Below are 24174 nucleotides of genomic sequence, written 5' to 3' on the forward strand. Positions count from 1 at the left end.
GACAGGTTGGCCAAAATAAAGTCTCAAAGGGCAATTTTTTTATTCCAATACCAATAATTCTTGGTAATTACCAATAACAACATTCGTCTTCGAAACGGAGATATCCATTCCATTTGAAATCCGAGGAATTCGAAGAGATGAATAATAAAATTTTAAAATGGCGCGGTAATGCACAAATATTCAGTAACCAATCAGGGAGCTGATTACATCACGCATAGAATTAAAATTATTTAAATAATCATTCATAATAAAATCATTTTTAAAACAAATGCAAAATTAAATTTTATTTTAATATTTAACAGCCATAAATAATGTTTAAAACATTAGATTAAATTTATAGATATTAATAAAACCAATTACTTTTTAAGTAAGGTGACGTCAATGATTACATCATCCACAACATAAAATTATATAAAATATTATAAACAAAATTTTTATTTCAAATAAAAATGTAAAATTAAATTGGTTTTTAATATTTAGAAACCATAAATAATATTTAAAACACGGAAGTTATAAAACGCATTATTTTTTTAATAAAATGAGAACAAAGTATCGGTTACTATAAATAACTTATCCAGCAATGGGTTTACCATAAGTTGTATTACTCGCCAAAAGGCAAATCGCCAAAAAGTCGCCAAAATCCGTGCAACCGTCTACCAAAGTAGCACCATTAAAATGCATAGAAACATCAGATCGTGACATTTCAAAGAAAAACCATTAAAAGAATTGTAATAGTAAACTATTTGTCTTCATACAATTCATCATCAGTTTATAAATATTTTAATAGATAATATGGTACTTTTCCGTTTCGCCGGCGCAAATCTCGCCAAGCAGACTTTGTTGGCGACAACATACAGTATACACATAAAAAATGTTAATTCTAAGAATTTTTTTTATTTTGAAGGCATAAACATTTTAATATGGTTTAAAATTTTGTAAAAAGCCAATAAATAAAGACAATAAATTTGTAAAAAGACATTAATTTAAGAATTTACTATGATTTCATGGTTCAAAATCCTGATTCGCCGGTTCGTATCACGTGACCCCAAGTGATCTCATCTCACGTAAACTACGCTACTAAAATCTAATTCGCTCAGTAATTATCTACATTAATTTCAAGTTAAATCTTAATTTGGAATACAAGTTTTAATGCAAGAATTATTTCAATTCATACGAATAGCTTACTCAGAAATTATGTAAAACCGCAGTGCTTTACTTCGCTAGTGCATTCTCATTAGAATTGATGAATTTAACACTTGATTTCGCCTTCGGATTAGCGGTGTAATTGCGTTCTAATTGACTTAGAACTAATTGACTTATTACCGTGAATTGTCTTAGGGGATAAAATTTAAATATCGTGTAAAAATTCTATATGCCAGTATTGAAAGAAACAATCTGATAAGAATTGGCTTCAACTTGTTTTGAAACTGAGGCGTAAAAGGTTAACAGCGAGGATATTTCGTCTGGCATCAGTTAAACCATTATTGGCGACTTTATCGTTTCCGCCGGCAAAACGGAAAAGTACCGATAATATTAATTTAATAATAATATTTAATAGATAACAATTAAATTAATAATAATTTAGATAATGCATCTTAGTTCATTTTTAATATTTTCAAACATTGAATGAAAAATTTTTATCTGTTAAATATTTTTAATAAATTACATTTATTAATATAATCAAATGATCTATAAATAAAATAAAGCAATTTAATGAGAACAGGTTGCATAAAAATTATTTTAGTTTTAATTAGACATGCCATACCTTTTTGCCCCCTTTACATTTTCGGCTGCGTAACTGGAATGGTCAGTCTTCCTAATTGTGATTCTTCATCACAAACTTTAATCACGTTATACACTAATTTCTTAAAATCGCTGCGGAAAGATTTATTTCTAGAGCTTTCTGGAACACTAGAATTAAATGGGAACAGGTTGCATAAAAATTATTTTAGTTTTAATTAGACATGCCATACCTTTTTGTCCCCTTTACATTTTTGGCTGCGTAACTGGGATGGTCAGTCTTCCTAATTGTGATTCTTCATCACAAACTTTAATCACGTTATACACTAATTTCTTAAAATCTCTGCGGAAAGATTTATTTCTAGAGCTTTCTGGAACACTAGAACTCATCGTAAAAATGAAAATTTGAAAGTAAAAGAAGGTCAGTAACAGCGATGCTCAACAATTGTAAGAAAAAGCACTAAATGACCCTCGACCTCCGAGAGGAAAAAATACCCGCGCTTTTCACCCACACCCTGTAATACTTCTTAAACAATTTGAAGTAAACTCCAATGATGGAACACAGCAATAACTTTTTAACTTTTATTTTACACTAAAAAAAAAAAAAAAAAAAAAAAAAGGCGACATACAAATAACAGAAGAAAAGGTATAAAAACGTATTAAAAAATAATTACATACATGCTTTGTGCGAGAAAATGCATGCGGCTCTCGAGCCCGCGTTTCAATATTGCCAGTAATCTGTACATTATTTATTATTCATCTATTTCAAATGTACGAGAGATTAATAACTATATTAAAGCTGTTACAACCGCTACGACTTCCGAGAGGGAAAAATACCCATGCTTTTTACCCACACCCCCTTCAATTAAACTGACCCATCTTGGCTCTCAGCCAAACTGCTCTCGCTAGTGTGGTTAGACAGTAGTTACAGTGTGGATTGCTTTATATAGTTAATGAAAAAGCCCGAGGCAAGTTTGCTCAAGATCCACCTCAGTTTTGCTCGAAAACAACTCGAACAATTAGTGGTAAAGTTGCGGTATGAGTTGAATGCAATATTCAGTAACATTTTACCTAGCACCACTTGGTCTCGTGGCGTAAGTGGTTGGTATATCCATTTAGCAGTTAGAAGATATATGATTTAAATCCTGGTGAAGAAATAGTTATTATTTCCAATTCTTTCCCGATAAAGTCTTAATAGACTCAACAGCATCTGAACTAAAATATGGTGAGCATTAATTCGTCGCTAGTTGGATTTAGTCAACTGGGTTTCTCACATCTTTACAAAACATCCTTTCTCTTAGGCAGATAGTTCTCACATGCTTTGAGAAATTACTGTTTAAAAAAACTATCCTTGCAGTGATAGAGGATGTGAGAAATTATTGCATTTGCATCTACGTGCGCTTTTGATTTAATCCAATTAGCAAATAGAAGACTCGCGTTTCAAATCCCGGCGAACATTTGATTTTCCTGCACCGAAAAATTTAATAGTCTCTGCAGTCTCACGCAGTGCTTTCGTGGTATCACATGCGTGCTCGAAGTATTTGCAATCCATTCATACTGTAACTACAACCAACATAATGCTTCTTCCGAACAGTACAAGTAATTGATTTTCAGATCGTAGTTTTTTAAATTCAAAGGCTTGTAATGATTCAGAATTACATCACACAGCATGAGTTCCTATTAAAAATGTTTCAGCTGCTTGATTTTAGTAATAACGTTTGAAGATGCATTTTACATGCAACTAATTTAAGATGTATACCGTACCATTGAAAAACCTTTATATTTCTAAATATGAAACATTATTAATAACTGTACTATTTCCTTAAGAAAGAAAATACTAAAACTTCAAAATATTTAAAACACGAAAAGCAAAAGGAATTTTGTTGTTATTTCGATAATATATGTGATATGATAATGTGTTTCGACCAAACCAAACCAGTCACTGGAACTTTTATTAAGAAGGTCATATGCCAATAAATACTGAAAAAATATATAATGGAAGAGGGTCAAGTATGAATTATTTTACTGTAACACGAAACGCCAAGAATTTGACGTCAAAGGTCAGATATGATAAGATTGTAGAAAGTAAAAGGAAATCGCGATAATAAGAGATTTTTGAAATGTCGATGACATGCAAGATACATCTTGTTAAGTTTAAAAATAGTAAGTGGAGTGAATACACTGAAAATCTAAACGAACTAAGTTCACTATGATGTTGAGCATATCACAAAGGTACGTAAATGAGATAATTATCGGGATTGATATCTTTGACTAAGATCTTTATACTCTAACAAAGAATTTTCAAATATCTTTATACAGTGATTAGAAATATTTTCTTTGTTGCTTAGTAACGATACAACAAAGACCCACTGTTGATAAATGACAACTTTGCGAGATGAACGACAATTGTGAAATGAGCTTCTAATTTCTACATGACCTTCTAGAAGTGGAAATATTCTCTGTTTCATGAGAAAAATTTTGTCATTTCGAAAAGAATGCGAGGCGCTCCAATAACATAAAATTATTTTAATATTTAATAATAAAACACTGATTTCGGCAAGGATTAATAATTGCAGCAAATACTACTTTTTACACATTATCTTACAGATGCTCTTTTATTGCATTATAATATATAATTTATACATAATATTGTTAGAGTACTATTTTTATTACTGTAACTGATATTTTTAAGAACTTCTTTTTCTAGGTTTCTGACTGTTGTATGTATTGACGTATTTAAAATTAGTTCCCTATCAACTTAAACTCTACATTGGTTCATTGTTCAACATCGACTTAGTCTTTCTGCAACGTAGCGATCGATTAACCAGCACAACTGCTCTGCAGTTATCTGTTAGGCATATTAATAATAACGGCATCAAGTATTATAAGTTGAAACAATGTTTGAGTCATTAGGTTTTTTTTTTTTTTTTTTTTGAAGCAGGAGACGTCATTTATGTGCACTGCCCTCGCCGGAACTCGAACATGGATCTCTCGAATACGCGTCGAGTGTGCTACCGTTAGACCACGAAGGCATGCTGGAAGGAGGGAGAAAATAACTCTTTTTTTCTAAATTTGAATATAGCAATTCATACAAAGAAACTCTGCCTAAGGGAAGGGATACCAACGTAAAGGACCAATAGAACTGGCTCGTATTTATGTTACACATGGCGAAAACCAGAAAATCCCTCTCCAGGACCTGAATTAAGTCAAATAATCAATATTAAGCTCTTTACTTACTCGGCTACTGGTGGCGTGGTTTTGAAAGTTATGCATTGATATGTCAAACAATCACAGCAAGTTAGAATTTTCGGTTAACAAATTAGGTGCATCGAAACCTAAAGAGGTTTTGTATAAAATAAAGCAGTCAGTCAATTGAAATACAATAAAAAAAGGTTATGATAATCAAGGGTAGAGGGAAAAAAAAGAATAAATTTGTTTGTTAGAAGTGCATCGCATATGCAGAGTGTCCTAAATGATGTATACAATTTGAGGCTCATAAAACAAAACTACATAGTACAGCAAAGTAATTTTAATCTCAAAGATAGATATACTATCAAAGTTTCGTAAAATTTAATCAATATGCCGCCACATGTGTAGCACTAGTTTCAAATACCAGGTATGAGATAAAAAAAAAAAAGATCAGTGAATGACGTCATAATGTATAACAATTAGCGAACGTCCAAAGTGCGGAAAAGATACTCCATAACGTGTTTGAATGTATCTGAGCTCTGCGTAGGCATAAGCATTATGGATTTCTGTCAGTAACAGCCTTCAAAGGTATATTAGTGGCTGTGAAATAGAGCAGCGAATGAATTTAAATTTCTGTTTCAAGCTTGGTAAATCTGCAAAAGAAATCTTGACATATTGAAATAAGTTTAAGGACATAAAACCGTATCTTTAAAGTGGATTTATCAGTAGCTTAAATATTTTCGGTATGGACGGGATTTCATTGTAGAAACTACTCAAATTGGAAGGGCCTTTGACTCTTCATAGAGATGAAAACTTTGGAAAAGTGAAGAAAATGTTAGAAAAAGCAACAATGAATGCTAAAATATGTAAAGATGTTTTGGCAAATTTATTTCAAAGGACTCCTCGTTTTTCGTTCAGAAAATGCTAAGGCGGGCATTTGGTTCCTTCTCTATGATAATGCCCGACCACACTCCAGCCGATTTCTTTTTTTTTCCCGCAACTGCAAAGAACCCTAAAAGAGCGGTTTTCTTATATTCGATATTTTTGACATTCAGAGCCATGCTATATGCGATACTGAACAGGACTTTTATTACGGACTTCAGAAAATATTTATATGAATAAATATAATAAATATTAAGTACACAATGCAATTGAATAAACAGAAATTTTCAAAATAACTATTGAAAGAACTACAATACCAGCCCGCAACTCAGATGATTAAAATAAAATTCTAAAAGGGAAAAAATATCTAAAAATAACAACTGTGATTAAAAAATATAATATGAAGTAAAAATAGAATATGTAAGAAAGAAAACATGAAACTTTTTTTCTGCTCCCGCAGAATGAAAGGAAAAATGAAATGAAAACTGAAGAAAAGTCTTTTGTATTTTTGCCGTACGAGGCGAAGTTGTATGCAGCATTTGTGGACTCCTTGCATACTGGATTATAAGCAATTAATTCGTTGATGCTTCCCATGTTAATCAAACCATTCGAACTAGCAACTCAGAAGTTATAAGAATAACTATAAACAGACTTTTTTGTTACTTAAATAACTTTTAACAGTTATCTGCTGTGAAGTATGGTAATATATTATTTTGAACAAGCTGAAATTTTCTTCTAGATCAGGGTTTCTTAACTGTGGGTAGCGACCCCCTTGGGTGTCGCGGGACTTGCAGCAGGGGGTCACCAAAAATTTAGCAGTTTTGATATTTCTTTAACTTATTGTAATAATTTTACAATTACCAAATATTTTTACACAATGTATCTGAAAATAGATAAAGATAAAACAGTACAGACAAAGGAAAAAAAAAAGTTTCGACGCATTTTTTTTTATAATATAAACGTTCATTTTCCTTGATTTGCATGTGCTGTCATTTCGTCTGTTACTTATTTAAAATCTTCCCATTGTTCTATGTCTTAAAATTAGAAATTAAAATTAATGACCTAAAACTGCAATAGTATATTATAGTACAAGTGATAAAATTGACAATTTCACTCACGAGTATGTCAGGTTTGCGCAATACTTATGGGGTTCCACAAAATTTTTGTAAATATTATGGGGTGTTATGGTGTCACAAAAAATCTTATTGATAAAAAGGGGTCGCGACTGAAAAAATTTTAAGAAAGCCTGTTCTAGATAACAGAGAAAGCCGCTGGTTTTCATGTTAAACAATTGCAATTGGATCTCGCGGTTTACTTACTAGCAGTTCTACTGAACTTGTTTGCCAATATTTAGATTACGAATTATGAAATAACAGAATAAAAGTTACCTAGAAAAGTCAAACTTTAGTCAGGTCTCGATTTATATCATTTTATACATCAACCATATACGCGCTTAGTTTCGAAGGTCGGTTTCTTTTAAACTTCAGTCTTAGACTTGCTTATCTACGTTCTCAAACTACACAATAGCTTGCAGAGATTATAAACAGATCTACTTTACATATACAAACGCTTCTTATCTCTTTTTTTTTTTTATGGAATGGACAATAAACCAAGCCGTGAATAAATCTCACATAGTCTGTTTTGACAGAGTTGATATTTTTTATGCATCTCAATATTTTGTTTTGATTTTTTATATCATTTCAACAAAAGAACTTTAAGAAAATATACATTTTTTTCAAAAGTTGTGCTGACATAAGTTTATCCTATGTAATCATTAATAAATTTTGATATCCCGTAAGAGAAGACAACCCGATGGTATGGTAGACTTACGGTAGAAGGATTCAGACGAAAGAGCCGAATGTAAAGAGTACAGGTTAGTCAAACTGAATTCATAAACATTTTAAGATTCTATGAGATGTTATGAATTTCGCTAAGTATCGTGATACAAAAGAGATAGTCAAGCAAAATATATTCATAGAAAATTAAACCTTATTTTGGCTTAGCAGGTTGTTATTTTATTATTTTGGCTAATTATTTATTACCAACCCAATTTCGATTTAAACTAGTCACTTACACTGGCCAAAAAATGTTTCTAAATAGCTTTGTTGACAGAAAAGTACCTTACTTAATGTGAAATCAGCTCATTCGAAATAATCACCTTGTAGATGCTCATGTCCTACTGTTCCTGCTATAGCTTTAATGATAGAAAATTGCTATAAAATATTCTGTTTCTGCTATTGCTATAAAATATTTTCACCAAAAGTCTCAATGCTAAAACATAGCATTGAGAATCTTTTCAATTTTCAAATGATTTCACCAAATCCTAGATTTTAAGAGCAAAATTTAGAATTTTTTACAAGCATTTATTATTTAATTCTAAAATTCGAAACACTAAATGGAACTGAAATTCATAATCTTGTGATAGCGTTAAGTAAATATGACTAAAAATAAAAATATGCAGCGTGAGGTTACACTGAAAACCGCCAGTATTCATAAGGGTTTAAAGGCGTGAAATTTAAATAAGCTATTATTATTCTGATATTATTTTAAAAGACACCAAGGATGCCGTTTGTCCGGGGGGAATAAGAAAAAGGTCTTTGGTGAGCACTAGGAAACAAGCAGATGCAGATGACATGTGCTTCTCAGTTATCTTCCATTAGAGATAAAGAATAGTATGCGTAGTGCAATATGTGATTTAAATACTTCGAGTTAATGCTTCTTAGCTGCATTGTTAACAAACATGTTTCAAATAGGAAGTAACTTAAAAAGATGTCTAAATATGTAAAAAAATTAATCTTTTACTAGAAATAAAATTTTCATAACAAACTGACTATGAAGACTGCATCTTTTAATAATACGTTAATTAATAAAAGAAACATACAAGAAGTACTTTTTATCTTCAAAAATGATTTATAAGCAAATTTTTTCAAGGTAAATGCACTAATTTATTAAAATATTATTAAAATAAATAAGATAAAACGTTCTCTTCACAACAAATGAAAAAAATAGTTATGAATGAACATTATCAAGTTTGTTTACAAGAACTCTCACCTTAAGAAATCACGATGCTACTCAGCTGGGTGCATAACTTGCTGTGGTACTATCGCACTGAGAGATTTGTATCGCTTAAGACGGCAGTGGACTTTGTACCGACATTGATAAGTGACGTAAAACTGGAAACAAAATAAGTTTCAAATGAGAATTTCTTCATACTGCCATTTTGAACACGAGCGAATCCAGGCAATAAAATTAGTGAAAGAAAAAATGTATTTGTAACTTATGTCATTTGTTAGTATTTATTATTATTAATTTTTAATATTCGGATTTTTATTCACATTCCAAGTAAATGAAAAATTTAAACTGAAAGAGCGAGTGGAAGTGCTAAAAAAGGATTTGCATGAATTCTGTCTGAATTTTCTGGATTATCTCCGAAATAGAAAGGCTATAAGCGGAAGGTCAGCTAGTATTAAAACAAAGAACTATTATTTGGCATCTTTGAAAATAACCCCAATATACTCGAACTTCAGAATAAACTAGATTGCTAGATGATATTTGCAGTTATATTATTTGAAGCCAGGTGCTGCGAATTACAAATAAAAACTTCATACACTGTGGGATATCTACTTGCACAGATTTTGGTACGACAGCTGAAGTACGTGCAGGAACCAGACAGCAGAATTAAACTAAAAATGTGAAGATATTAGCAAGCAGCAGAATTACTCTATAGGGCTCAGATACGCCTGTTACCTAAAGTGGCGTCGAAGTCTAGTGGCAGCAAAGTAATAGCTGTTCCGCCACTTTAACCAGCAATAAAAGCAGAACCAGAAGCTCGCGCTACAAAGGTACAGCGCTTGTCTGCACTCTCTAACTTTACCTTCTTGAACTCAGTATTTAAACCTTTTCTCCTCAATATACTCGAACCCAATATATTTTGTAGAGTATGTATTATAAAGTAGAATTTCCATTACTTCACGCGCGCTAACAAATTTAAATATTCTGGCATTGACAAACAGGGGAATGAAGGCTTATAGGAAATAGAGTGAGTGAGTGAGCGCCATCAAGGAAGACAACTGACCTGGCCTTAGCCTCACAGTGTGTTATATTCCTGGTAGAAACCATCTACTCTCTGCTTCACTCTGCTCCGGGAATACAGCCGAATAGACGGCTAAGAGCCTAATAGAGTGTACATGTAAGCTTGCATGTTGTTGTTTAGAGAAAGAGTATCCTGTTAGGAACTACTTAAAATTAAGCAAAGAAGCAATCAAAAGACTGTTAAGAATCGCTGTTAGAATAGACAGAGACTTGTGTTAGATAAAGTAAAGAAAGGAGGCCTCTGCCTGGAAAATTAACTGCCGTGGATTTTCTGGACTTGTCAAATGTCTACATGCGGATGCTAATCCTGACACAACTTTCATATATTTATTGGCCTTTGTAAAATCGTTGGTTTTATCGTATAGTAAAATCGTATAGGAAAGAGAGTATAACTTAAACTAAATTGGTTATTCCAAATAAATATAAATCCTTACAGTTGCCCTCGCCAGAATTTAGAAGACTTGGATAAAGGTCCTCAAAGACCTGATTCAAAATGTTAAATTCTACATTTAACAGGCCCTAAGCCCCGTTTACGCACAAGTACTAAATTTTAACTTAATTACAACACAAATATTTCCTTTCATCCTTTTCTTCGGCTTTAGAATCCATCATACTTCTAATTAGGGCATTCAGTCTTGTCTTTCCAGTCATCTGAAAGGAATAACTATGAATATATGTTTCTATCAAACAATAAATAACATTTTATTTTCACAATATATTAACCCTTTTATTGAGTTTCTAACCATCTCTTGTATTTACTGTAGCTTTCTTAAGTTTACCGAAAATTACGGTTTTTACGGGTTACATTTACTCATTACACATTCATGCTTTACTTTAAACTTAATCCCCTTTTGACTCTCCACAATGTGGTGTGAAACATTTTGAAAAACGCAAGGGAATATGTCATTGTGATCAAACGCTCCACCTAAATACACATCAATTTTGTTATCACATGGCAACCTTTCTTAGACATATCCTAAATACAATTCTTAATTCTCTATGAGCTAGTAAACAGGAATATTAACTAGAGTATAGGTGGAGAGCCCTACAAAACACATGCATACAAAATTTTCCCCATATTCGGGCTTAAACAAATGCAAGCTTTCTCTCAAAAACGCATGATTTGACTTAACTAACTTTTTGTTTGTGCAATCTGAAGATTTTCTCTTTAATGCATTAATTTTTAAATACATTTAGGACTAAATACTTGTTACATATGCTCTTTGAGTTTTAAACCAACATTTGCATCATCATTTACTTTAACACAATACACATTTTCACATTTTACAATCCAAGCCCTTATTTAAGCAGGCACGTAACAATACGGCCGATAGCATAAGATCAGACTATTATCAACAACGTAGCCGGAAGGCAGAACACGCTCTTCTAACTCTTCTACGCTTTTCTAGGCTCTACTAATGAAGTGGCTCAGACCTCAGTTTAAATTTTGGTTTCTACCTCATTTACATAAATCGCCATCCTACGAACTCATTCTGGCAAGGAAACGTAGATAGGAAACAAGAAATTAAAGGAAAAGCTTCTTCCAAAATAAAAATAACTATTAGAAAATTGAAATAAACCCCTACAAAGTAGAAATAAGCAACTATCTTCCAAATCTCAAAATGCTAAATGAATTTGTTTCCACAAAGGCTCTTAGTTAGATAGCTCTCGCGGGCTTTACCATAAGCTGAGTGAACCAAACCAAAAATATGTAAACAATGTCTTACATTAAAACTAATGGATTAGAAACTGTTGCTGATTTGTATGATTCAGTGCAATCGAGAGTAGCTAATTTAATCAGAAAATTCGCTAATGCTATCTTTTTTTTTTTTTTTTTAACTTCATATGTTTAGCAATTATATCTTCCTTCTTCTCGAACTTACTTTTCAGCTTTTGCCGAAACATGTTTTGATCCATATTTTCGAGTGGCTGAAGTCCTTGATTTAATTTAGAAAAGGCTTAAGATGATCCTTTTGTAATCCTTGAATAATGCATATGTGTATATACTGGTGCTAAATTGAAGGGTTTTCAATCTTAGGTTTTGGCTCTCATAAAAGCGATTTATCTAAGTCGAGGAAAAAGCGAATTCTCGTAAGTCAGAGGTATACCTGCACATTCATAAACTTAGAAAGAGATAAATATTTTCACAAGAATTCAGATTTACTACATTCCTTTAAAGTATTACATTTATCAATGCTATTCAAAATAATGCTTCTGTTAATTGACTGCTGCTTTCATATTTCTTTTCAGTCAGAATCAAATAATTTTTTTTCCAGTCATAATGCCAGTAAGATTACTTTTGTTTTGTGTGCAGAGCTCAAATCACGACATGGAAATTTACAACCTTAAAGTTATAACTGTTTCAGTAGATGCGAAAATTGCAATGAGACAAAGATTTTCAACTTTTCTAGATTTACATTACCAAAAAACTAACAGTAAAGCTTTCCATGCTCAAAGAAAGTTAAACATAGCAAATCCTAATTCAATTACCATCGCGAATGTGGATGTGTAAACTTTATTGGTTCTTTTGCATAACTAGTTTATAAGGTATTTCTCCCACTTCCCTAGCGTACCTTCGTGGTGTAACGGTAGCACGCTGGGCCGGTATTCCAGAGGTCCGTGGTTCGATTCCCGGCTAAGGCGTTGTTAATTTTTCATCTTTCCGGCTTTCCAATTAACCTAATGACTCTACAAGTGGCGCCCGAACTAAAAGGGTTGTGGATGATGATTCTCCGCACCCAGGATTTGTTGTTAATTTTTCATCTTTCCGGCTTTCCAATTAACCTAATGACTCTACAAGTTTATACTACAGTGTGATAACTACAATGTGTTTTGCAATTTCCATCTTTAAAACATTTAAATTTTGTATATTTAAAAAATTTTAACCTTGCGTTTTTAGAGAATGGCAGTTGAACACAGCAAAGGAAATTCTAGTCAGAAAAGCTTAATGAAAGGCGGCAGGAACAAAGTCTTTACAGAAATAGAAAAGCGACAACATACAAATAGCAGATAATCTTCAGAATAATGCAGATGCTCAAGCTAAAGAATATCCGCAAACTCATCACGAGGCTTTTCCAAGGTATATATCATATCAGGGTTTTGATATCAGAAGAACTGCAGAGTCATTAGTTTTATTTTTTGTTTGGAAGCAGGAGACATGGAAAATGAGCAATTCCCTCGCCGGGACTTGAACCTGGACCTCTCGAATACGCGTCGAGTGTGCTATCGTTAACACTTCAAAGGCATGCTGGGAGGAAGAGTGAAAACACTTTATATACTCCCCCTTTTAAAAAGTGACTGGGATTAGGGGACCCAATCGCCAAATCCTGGTGGTAACGAAATATTGCCCACCACCTTTCTCACCTTTTAGTTCGAACACCACGGTAGAGTCAATTTGTTTTTTTTTTTTTAAGCAGGAGACATGAAAAATGAGCAATGCCCTCCCCGGGACTCGAACCTGGACCTCTCGAATACGCGTCGAGTGTGCTATCGTTACACTTCAAAGGCATGCTAGAATGAGGAAGAAAAAACCTTATAGACCATCAAGTATACCTATGCTTTCACTGATATGAAGAAAATCAAAATTGTTGTGGACTTTTGAGCATCTATACTGGAACCCTAACAGATGGGAAAAAGCTGATTGTTACGGATCTAGACTTGGTAAATTCTGGAAAAACATCCGGTACTACGTACCTAAAGGGAGCAATGGCTTCGTGGAGAAATTTTCAAAGGAAATTGGCCTGTATTTACGTTATACATGGGAAAAAACAATGCTTGGTACCATGAATCTCATTTCCTGCACCATTATGCAGATGACAGTATCAGAATATAGTGCCAAAGAGAATCAATCTCTTATCTAATAAAAATTTCTAAGCTTTTAATCGAGGAATTATGATCTGGGGAGTATTTATTTGGCTTGCAGCAAGTTATTTGATATGGCTGAAAATAGCTCTCAGCATTACCCTTTGCCTCAATACCGCTGGTAATCACGTATACTCTTTTATGGAGGCGATGTTTCCCGATAAGGTGTCGCATTTAGGAGAACAATGTGTCTAGTTATCTCACACGATTAATCTCAAACCGGTTTGAAGAGAAAGATTCAGAATTTGAATACTATTCAGAATTTGTGGGGTAAAGTGGAAAGCACTTCGAATCTTGAAAATTTCGCTGCTTAATTTAAATGAAGTTAAAGCTGCCATTACATCAGTACGGGCAAATGTTCCTCAGGAACGAGATCAGTATACTTGTTGATGCCATATTTAGAATATTTACTGCAAGCTAAGCTAAAGGCGGGCAAATGCATTATTAGGGTATGTCCCTTACATTTTGACCACTCAATATATAATAAAATACTTCACATTTTGCTATAGCAATGTAATAATAAAATCAACAATAAACTAGTTAATTGAATATTAATAGCTTAAAGTTAATTGCTAAGGGAGAAATGCAGTTTTTTAACATTAGATAGTGCATTATCAAAGAACTGATGTATTTGTAATCACCATGATTTATTTCTCTTTCTTTACATTCTTCATTGAACTTGAAGTTTCACATTTTGCCCAAGTAAAGGACCATAAGTTACATTAGCATTGCTTATTTTCTTTTGCATGTATTACTTTTGAGTATAATAATATCCTTTGTAGTTACTATCTCGATTACTTATTCAAATCTCCACGCTTTGCAAAGTAATTTCAATATTGTTTTCTCTTTTACCTTGCTTATGAATCTTTTATCGTTATTAAGACATCTAAACGAATTTTTATTCATGTGAAGAGACTTAGTTCATGCATGATTCAAATGGCCTACACGTGTAGCATTTGTTGCAATAACGAACTGATAATTTAAAGGCGTGGTTATAAATGGCGACACTCATTATCTATATTGGACTTTAGTACCGGCCTTCGAACCTCTGACTATCATGTAAATACGAGTGGATAATTATTACGGACATACGTACTGAAAAGCCTTTGATTTCAATACTTGATAAAGTCGATGCGTAAGATTTCGAATTTGCGATTTCTCTAAAATTAGCTGATAATGATTAAAGATTACGGGTTGCATAGCCTTTCGTACACAGTTTTCCTCATAACCTCATAATTTTGTTGTTTTGATCTTGCTATAATGTTCTTAAAGATTTTGAATTTACAGTAATTCTAAGATTATAACGAAAGATGCATTGGAAGCAATTTTTATATAAAAAAAGATTATTAATGAATTTGAACAACTAGTTGCTTCATTAATAACACTTAACATTTTACGTTGAGATGTCTTTCTGCTTCTATCTCGTTAAAGGGATACATGCTTTCAGAGTATATATATATATGAATAAATACAAAAATGTAGTTAAAAACTTAATCCTATTGCGCGCTATTAAAATAAATTAAATTAAATAGTACATTTAACCCTTTGCGGCACAGTGTGTCCAGTCTGGACACACATAAAAATTTCCTTCTGTACGCACAGAAAAATTGAATGAAAAAGGATTTATAGGTTACTATAGGTTACTCTGAACCTTCTTTATTTATAGTATATGGCAGCTCAAAAGAAACCAGTCCATATATTTTAGCCATGTTTAGTTTTTTAAGACCCTCATTTTCCAAAGTAACATTCCAGAGTTTTTTAGGGTATAAAAGGAATTGTTTGAAAAAAAATTCTATGTTACTTTTTTGGCTGTATGCTAAACTCCTTATTCTATATTAGTTTTAAATTTTTACCCTGAAATCTTGTCTAAAATCAAACGGCGAACCCTAGGTGTGCCCAGACCGGGCTCACCGATAATCTGGAACAACTGAGAGTCTGTATTCTTTGTTTCTCTGCATCTCATTGGTCATTTCATTGACAAAAATGCTCGTTTCAGCACTCTTTTCCAAGCTCTATTCAATCAGTGTGCCAGTTTGGGCACACCCACAGAATTAAAACGTTAAGTGCTATCTTCACAAAATTTTACTTGTGTACTCTTCTAGGCCTAATTAGACTGCCTACTTTTTTAAAAAAAAATCAAAACTCCTCTTAGAGGAAAGAAACGTGCCGGAAAGGGTTAAAATTCATCCCATATTCAATTCGAAATAAATCATATGCAAAAATCAAAAACTAGAAGCACAGTGGCCAACTGAATGAAAAAGGGACAAAACATGCCAAAGCCATAAATGAAATAAGAAATTTACATCTTTTGCGGCATCGTAATCAGGGGGTTGGTATAATGCAAAGAAGCAAATAAATCAACCTGTTTCTGAACCCATAAATACATAAATTAAATTTTAAAACTTAAAATAATCTAAGAGAAAGAATCAAAGATCATCTAAAATCAGTGCAACATCTATAGGCAGAAGTAAGCAGTATAAAAGATGGAAAATTATACACTCGTGCCGGAAAAATAAGCAACAAACTCTAAAAGCAAAGGTACGAATAAACAAGGGGAGTTAAAATCTACAATTTACACATGAAATAGGGGTTACATAGCCAAATATAAATAGGCAACCACAATTAGCATAAAACGTATTCCCGCAGTCTCACCCCAACACCTTAAAAAGAAGGCCATTGCGGAACTATGCGTCAGCTGCCCTGTGAAACTGCAGATTACATGTTTATTTGTCTTTTGACAAAAAAACTACTGCTTTGTGATGTTGATCTCAATTTTTAATCAAATTTGATGGGTCATTTATCACGTTTTCTCCTGGATTTGTAAAACTTATGTACTTTACCTAAATTGACTATGGTGTCACCCACTGTGTAGGTGATTACTACGCTTTTACTTTTACTGCTCTGATGCATACATAAACTGTTTGTGCTGATTACAGTTTATAATACCATTGCGCTGATTCACAGTTTCGTGAACTTTGCACAATGCTCCCCGGATTATGAGCTTACTAGCAAAATAGTAGAGTATAGTAGAAGTGCTCTGAGTTTAGATATTAGCTTGAGAGCGACCGAACCGAATCGGCTGTACTTTAGTGCTCTGTAGTGAAGCTGCCTTCACCATTGTAGTCTGAAGGCTGTGTTGCTGATTGTTTCAGCGTGTTTATCATAGTTTCTTGACTGTAAACGTGTTTTTGGAACTCTCCTGTGTAAAGCTGTCAGAAAATTGTGTTTTGTTTCTTCATCAAGTGTTATCGTCAATTACTCCAAATTCACGAACCAGTAGAACGCAACAACTGGTGTCAGAAGTGGGATTTGCGAGTTAATGTAAGTGATCCGCTTACAGGAAAATGCCATGGCGGAGGAAATGAAGGCTTTGATGGACTTGTTAGTAGCTGTAAAAGCCGTAAAAGAAAAGATGAAAGCCGTACAAAGCCAGATAGGAGGAGATGAAGGCTGAAATCAAGTGCGAAATAAAATCGGGTCAAAAAGAAATAAAAACTGGACAAGAAAAGCTGCAAGATCAGTTCCAGCAGACGGAAGTGGAGCAAACCAAGATTAGAAGTGACATCGGGGAGCTTAGACATGAAACAGAAGCTAAATTAAGACATTAAAAAGAAAGTGAAAGAAAAGTTAGAGGAGACTGGAACCAAAATAGCAGATGTGGAAGAAAGATTTGAAAAAATAATTAGAAAGTTCCGGAAAGAAGTAGATATTTTGAAAGAAAACTAGACTGAGCCCAAGAACAAACCTGAAGACTTTATGTTTCTCCCAGTTTCTTTTCATACGGGAATCAAACCAAACACATACGATGGAAAATCATCATGGAGTGTATATAAGAATCAGTTTTCGATCTTGGTGGAAACTAACAAGTGGGATTCCCACATGAAGGCCCGCAACTGGCTGCATCACTTCGAGGCGATGCTGCAGACATCTCAGGAGTACTATCAGAAGAACAGATTTCAAACTTCAATGCCCTCTTGAATGCGCTAGAACTGAGATTCGGAGGAAAATGCATAAAAGGCTATAGCTGCCTGCAGTTGAAAACTCGCCAGCAGAAAATCGCGGAAAGGCCTCAAGAACTGGCGACTGACACCGAGAAGTTGGCACATTAAGCATATCCGGGGTTCCCATCTGATTTACGCAAAAATCTGCCCCAGATGCGTTTCGTGGTTGCAGTCAAGGATACGGAAATATATCCGTCTTGGTCTACTCCATGAAGTTCGAGTCGGTTCAACAAGCTACTTGAAAAAAATCACTATCCTATTAGAGAGTCTCAAATAGAAGAACCAAATTTTGATATCACAAAACTGAGAGAAGAAATAAGAGAGATTCGGGAGGCGTTAAGAAGACTGATTAGAAGCAACACTGAAAAGAAAATTAACAAGGTGACTGATAAAACAGTAAAAATAATATCTAAAATGAGGCAAAATACTAAATAAGAATACTAAAATTGCTAAAAGTAAACTACTAAACAGCAAAATAATACATAAAAAAATAAAGTAAGGCAAAACAGCGAAAATAAAACATATAATAAGGCAAAATACATTATTCATGGTTCACAATTCAGGGTTTACAGTTCAAGGAGATAAGTATAAGCAGAAAAAAAAATGCGGACTGAAAGGTAATCTCTGCAGGAACTCTCACGTGAACCAAGACCGGGAGAGAGCTTCCGCGAAACCAAATCAGGAAAACAAAAATGCGGCAATCTCAGGGGGCTGAAGTCGCCAAGCAGAAATGCAGCTCCTTTGAATGTAATCCAGATCGCTTCAGTGAACGGCGGAGATAAAGGAATATTCGTCGAAGGATGCGTGAATAAGCAGCCTTGTAGATTAATCATCGATACGGGAACAAAAGTAGCCATCCTCAGAACAAATAATAGCTTAGAAATTGAAAAGAGCGTTTCCCTGCACTCCGCCCTGTGCGACTTTACGGAAAGTGACAAGATCCCGACTGAAGGTAAAATTAACATCACCATTACCTTCAGAAATGAGACCCACCTAATTAATACTCGAACTGGACTTTTTGTGGAAGTACGACCTTATACCGGACTTTAAACCTAAAGAGATGCACTCTGTAAAGGAAGATATAGCTGTGTTTGAAATGAAAAACATAATTCTTTCAGCTCACCAAGTAACAACAAAAACAGATGTCACCATTCTTCCGATGATAGAATTATTAATGACTGGCTCAACAGAAAACAATAGCTTCAAATTTAGAATAACTGAATACCTTGAAAATAGGCCAAGAGATGTATTAGTGGCCTTCACATTATTAGACCTTTCGAGAGACTTCGCCCCTGTTAAAGTGGCAAATGTTAGCCACATACCGAGAACCATTCAGAAGGGTGAAGTGCTAGTAAAATGCCTTCCAGTTACGTGCGTTTACAAAGCTCATCTGCAGTTATGACTCAGGCAACTGGGAAATCAATGGAAGAACTTCTGCAGAGTGCATACTTTACGAGCGAACAAAGACGTGCGCCAGAGGAAAAAAAAAAATTTGAAGATCTATTCTATAGAGCATCCAGAAATTTTGGGTGCTCAAAATTGACGTAACATCGAATTGATACGGGGGATTACACTCCGATCAAGCAACATCCCAGACGTCTGCCATTCGCAAAACAGGAAGAGGTTGAAAATCTTCTGAAGGAGATGCAAGAATATGACATCATCGAACCAAGAGCGGATAGAGGCAAGTGGAAATTCGCCCCGATCATAAGAGAAAACTGTGTTCACTACCGGCCAAGGACTCTGGCAGTTTAAAGTTATGCCATTTAGACTCTGTAACGTCCCTGCAACATTTAAACGCTTGATGGAGACAGCACTTTGTAACCTATCTTACGAATCTTGTCTGGTCCACCTAGATGACATCATTACAGTGAGCTATAATGATGTCATTAAATCATTATGTTGAGTTATTGATATTAGGATCAATTAAAAAGCACAAATAAATATAATTTATAAGACGTACGTTAGTGTTTCCTTATCGTTAAAGCAATATGGAATGAGCTTCTGTACAAACAGTCAACCAACTAGCTGAATGATTCAAGAAATGTATGTACTATACACCAGAAGTGCCAACACTGTAGAAAAAACCCAAACACTAGAATACTGATGTAGCATCAGCTGTGGGCTGGCTAGCTCACCATCTACTGGCTATTTATTACAGATACATAATTGAAATGTATTCGTGGGCCACGTAAAATTTCTTCAGGGCCTGCATATGCAGCCAGTTTCAGACCACTGTATTAATGTATTATTAGTTAAGCATTGCTTCACGAAAATGATGTAGCGCATATAAATACAGTAGTAAATTAAAAAGAATAATTAGTTACCAAACAGTTTCAGACAAATGAACTTCATGGTATTTTAAAAACAAACATTTTTTGTTACGTAAGGATATTGTTTTACCTGATTGGTTTGGCTTATTTAATTATGGAAAAGCGCACGAGAGCTATCTGCGTAAGAAGAGAAGTGCTTTCGTAGAGGTCTTTCTAAGGAAAACTGCGACGAATCCACGCTACACATAGGAAAAGCCACAAAATGGCCTATACAGCCAGCCCGTTCGCCAGGATTCGACCCTCCAGTCGAATAACCAGGTTTAGCGACTTTACCGCTCGGCCGCTGTTGGGTAGCTTTCGCCTGAAGATTTATGTTATTCATAAATTTCTTTAACAGTTATTGTTACTCATTTGCAAATATTTGCTGAACTGCTAGTGATTATACACTCTTTTGCATAAGGAAAAAAAAAAAAAAAAAAAAAAAGGTCGAAGCACCAAGAAGTACTTTTGCGATTGTGACGAAATTTGCTATCCAAAAACATCTTGATCGAACATGCAAATGATAAAAGTTTCAAGGCAAATGAACAGGAATTGCCATCATAGCGCGCATTTCTAGTGCGGAATTCTCAAAGTATAAAAGCACTAACAGAGGCAGAAAATTTATCTTTTTTTGTTGCTACAATTGTAACTCCGTAAAGAATAACTAAAGATGTCATTACGACGATATCGAAAACCTTACATACAACTAAACGACTTCAAACGTGGTTGCATTGTAGGGTTGCGTGAAGCTGGGTGGTCATACCGAGCAATAGGCCGCCACCTGCAGCGTACAGACACTGCTGTGCAAAGATGTTGGCAGCAATGGTTGGTACAAGGAAATTGACGACGAAATGAAGGCTCTGGAAGGCCAAGGAGCACAAATGCGAGACAAGATAGGATGATTGTTCGCCAGGCCCGATCCGACCCAACGGTATCATTGTCGACTATTCGACGCACTACAGCCACGTCTATACCTTGCGTAGTACCTTACGAACTGCTGGTAAAAGAGCAAGTAATTACTTGTAACTTAGAGTTAATTAAAACATTAAAATTTGCAGTTGGATAACTATTACGTTTTAGATAACAAATTAACATTGGTTCAAACTAAAAAAAATAGTCAACGTTTTTAAATTTTTGATTTTGAGAAGCTGTAATATTCTAGTTCAGTTAACAGTTTAAAGTATTTACTGATTCTAAACGTCAGAACTGATGCTGATTGCTTTAAACAACGAAATTATCTCGCCTCCTGTAAATTCACATCTATTCGAAAACAATTTTAGAAAATGTAGTGCAGCTGTTTCGACTATGAAAATGATCATGCGTCTGTTAATCAAACTCAAAAATTTATTTTTGCATAACAGAGTCAGAAGAAGCACAAACTGTTCAACTTTAATTAAATTTTAAGAAAAACAATTAATTTTGCCGTCAGTTTCAGACAGATGTAAAATATTTTATCAGAGAAATATTTTCATCAGAAAAGTAATGTATAGAACTTCCAGAAACAAGGAATCAGAATATAATGTATAAAGTTACATAAACAGTAGTATTTATGTCGGCAGAAGTATTATATGTTGAGTTACAAGTAAGATGCATACGGAGATGACTGTCAAGAAGCTTGGTGTTCGCTCTTGGAATACGTTGCTCTACTGTTATCGTTATCATTTTGTAACATGAAAGTTTCATCCGGTACACCTGCTGACTTCCATACTAGACTCCAGGCCATTATCTCTGTTTATGTCGTTTATTTAAATATTAAAGAGCTTTCTTTCGATTCTTTTTTCATAGCTTGTTTCGTCACATTCTTGGTCAATCTATCAGTTTATGCAGATCTTATAGAAAGAGGTTGAAATAATATGTAAGTTAAAAGAAGAAGACATCGTGGCTACTGCCGCTATTGCTTACCTAGAAAGAGCCGCAGATCCTTAGTAGATGTGAACATTTGACGTTGCTACGATTAGCAATTGTTGAAAATTATTCGCGCTTTGTCTGCGCGACTGAGTTAATGTGGCTTCGTGTAAAGTTACTAGAGTTTTAACCTAGCAGGCATACAGGGGCGTAGCTAGAGGGGGACAAGGGAGGGATCTGTCCCCGAGCGCAGAATCCAAGGGGCGCCAAACTGATGTTACGACATTTTAGAATTAAATGTTTTCCATCCTTGGCAAACAGTAGGGGGTGCGAAATCTTGAGTTGTCCATGGGCGCTGAAAACCCTAGCTACGACTCTGCAGGCATACTGTAGAACTCCAAGTCCAAGTCACTGTTTCATAAGTGAATATTTTGTTTTGGATTATTTTAAGTTTAAATTCCACAAGCTGTGAGGAATAAAGTTTTATATTAACCTTTATCACTGAAGTTGTTCTTGTGACTACAGAAAGAGTTAAAAACAGGCAATAACTCGCTACCACGTAGAGCAGGCATGAGAAGCTCAGGGCTTGCGGATCGCATCTGGCCCTTCATTCCATTTTTTGTGGTCCTCACCTCACTAGCAAGAAATTATAAAATTTGAATATTTATAACCTATTAGTAAAAATTGGAATTTTACCAAATATCGAGGCCTATATATATACAATCTCGAGTGCTAAAAACAGAACTCTTGAAATGGTCTTTTGAGAAAAACTTTTTCTCAACTGAAGTTGACAAACTCCAGCCTATTTACCCAGACGTTACGTTTATTTCGGAACAGAAAAGATGACAAAAACAGCAGTACTCTTGCGGGTTTCAAACTTCAGATCTTTCGATTGCCAGCCGATCACCCCACATTCGATTTTGATTTACACCAACAAGGTATAAGTTATGCCCACCAGCGCCTTAGTGGTAAACTCATTAAACATTAGTAGTTTGGCCAGGGATTCGAATCCGAATGAACAAACTGGCTGCATAGGCGTTTTCATGATTTTTGCCAAGTCTAACGGGCATAGAAACCTGTTTCCCTAAAAGGTTTTCCTCTGTGTATCACTCCCTTTGGCAGGTACCACTGTGTGCGTTGCCGTAATCAATTAAAAATGTATAAGGTAAGAAATAAGAAATGTTTTACACATTTAATAATGGAATTGTCCGTCTCAACTCAAAAAGCAAAAATTCAGTGCTGTGGATAAGATGTGATGTGGAAGCACAGCCCGACGCTCCTGACAGATTTTACGTTGCTCTGTGATCTTTTTATAGGCTGCGGCAGAGCAAACCAGGAACAACAGCCAACAGCCTTGACAAAAAGTTTAGAAAAACATAACAAAAGAGAAATCATAAAATACAATCAGAAGATACTATCATAAAGATCTCTGGTATTTTATACTTCGCGCACTGGTAAAGGAAAACAGAGAGAAAAAAAAAAAAAACTTAAAATTAGTGTTAAAAGGAAAACTAAAATGAAAGAAAATACTCAAAACACTAATAAAAACATGCACTCACATACAAATTAACATATTACGCGTATTTTCGCTCTTATTTTGACCTATTCTCCCTAATTTTCTCTGCAACTGGTTTCACTCCTGCACTATTGTAATTCAATATTTTAAAGCCCTTGTCTGCTCCTTCTCTAACTCTAGTGATAGCACACTCTTCAGCAAAATAATGTGCATCTCCAGTTATATTACATAACTTGCATTTATCGTTATCTTGAAACCCAAACCTATTAAAATGACAGGGAAATCTTCCGAGGCTGCTTATAATCTGATTAACGGCTATACTTGAGATAGTATAGATAGTATATATTGTATGTATTCTAATTTTAAAATTACGGAGAAAATTATTTCCTTATGTAGAGTCTTGCTATAACATATCCCAATTCTTGTATAAATTGCTTATCACAATTCGTATGGCCTTTCTTCTTGAACCTGGTGTTTCCGCTTTTGAAGTACTAGGCTGTAAAGCCGTTTCTTTAGTAAGCACATCAGCCCTCTCACTGCCTAAATCTCACATGATCTCTAATCCAGTTAAGTCTAATTTCATGTTTTTAAGAAAACTTATGTATAGTTCTTTGATTGTTTGAATCAAAATATTCGGTTAGTACGGGTTGGAGAGAGCTTGTAAAACCGAGAGTTAATCGTAATATGCAGTAAATTTTCTATTATAGGTTGCACAGTCATTAGATGTTTTGAAGCA

General features: G+C 34.3%; 1 protein-coding gene across 2 annotated transcripts in view; it reads right to left on the reverse strand.

Moving 5' to 3' along the window:
* LOC118203916 (sterol O-acyltransferase 1-like) overlaps window positions 1-8908 on the reverse strand; it is a 65907-nt gene extending 56999 nt beyond the window's left edge. The window contains exon 1 of one of the 2 annotated variants that reach the window (XM_035376220.2): window positions 8863-8908. The gene's annotated coding sequence lies outside the window, so the exon portion shown is untranslated. Of the gene's footprint in view, window positions 1-4977; window positions 5065-8862 lie in introns of those variants that run through there. The other variant, XM_035376219.2, reaches the window with a different exon arrangement.
* Window positions 8909-24174: the final 15266 nt, after the last annotated feature.

This window comes from Stegodyphus dumicola, chromosome 1, assembly GCF_044657685.1.
Source record: "Stegodyphus dumicola isolate Sdum_Otavi_A_Nest chromosome 1, ASM4465768v1".
Lineage (NCBI taxonomy): Eukaryota > Metazoa > Arthropoda > Arachnida > Araneae > Eresidae > Stegodyphus > Stegodyphus dumicola.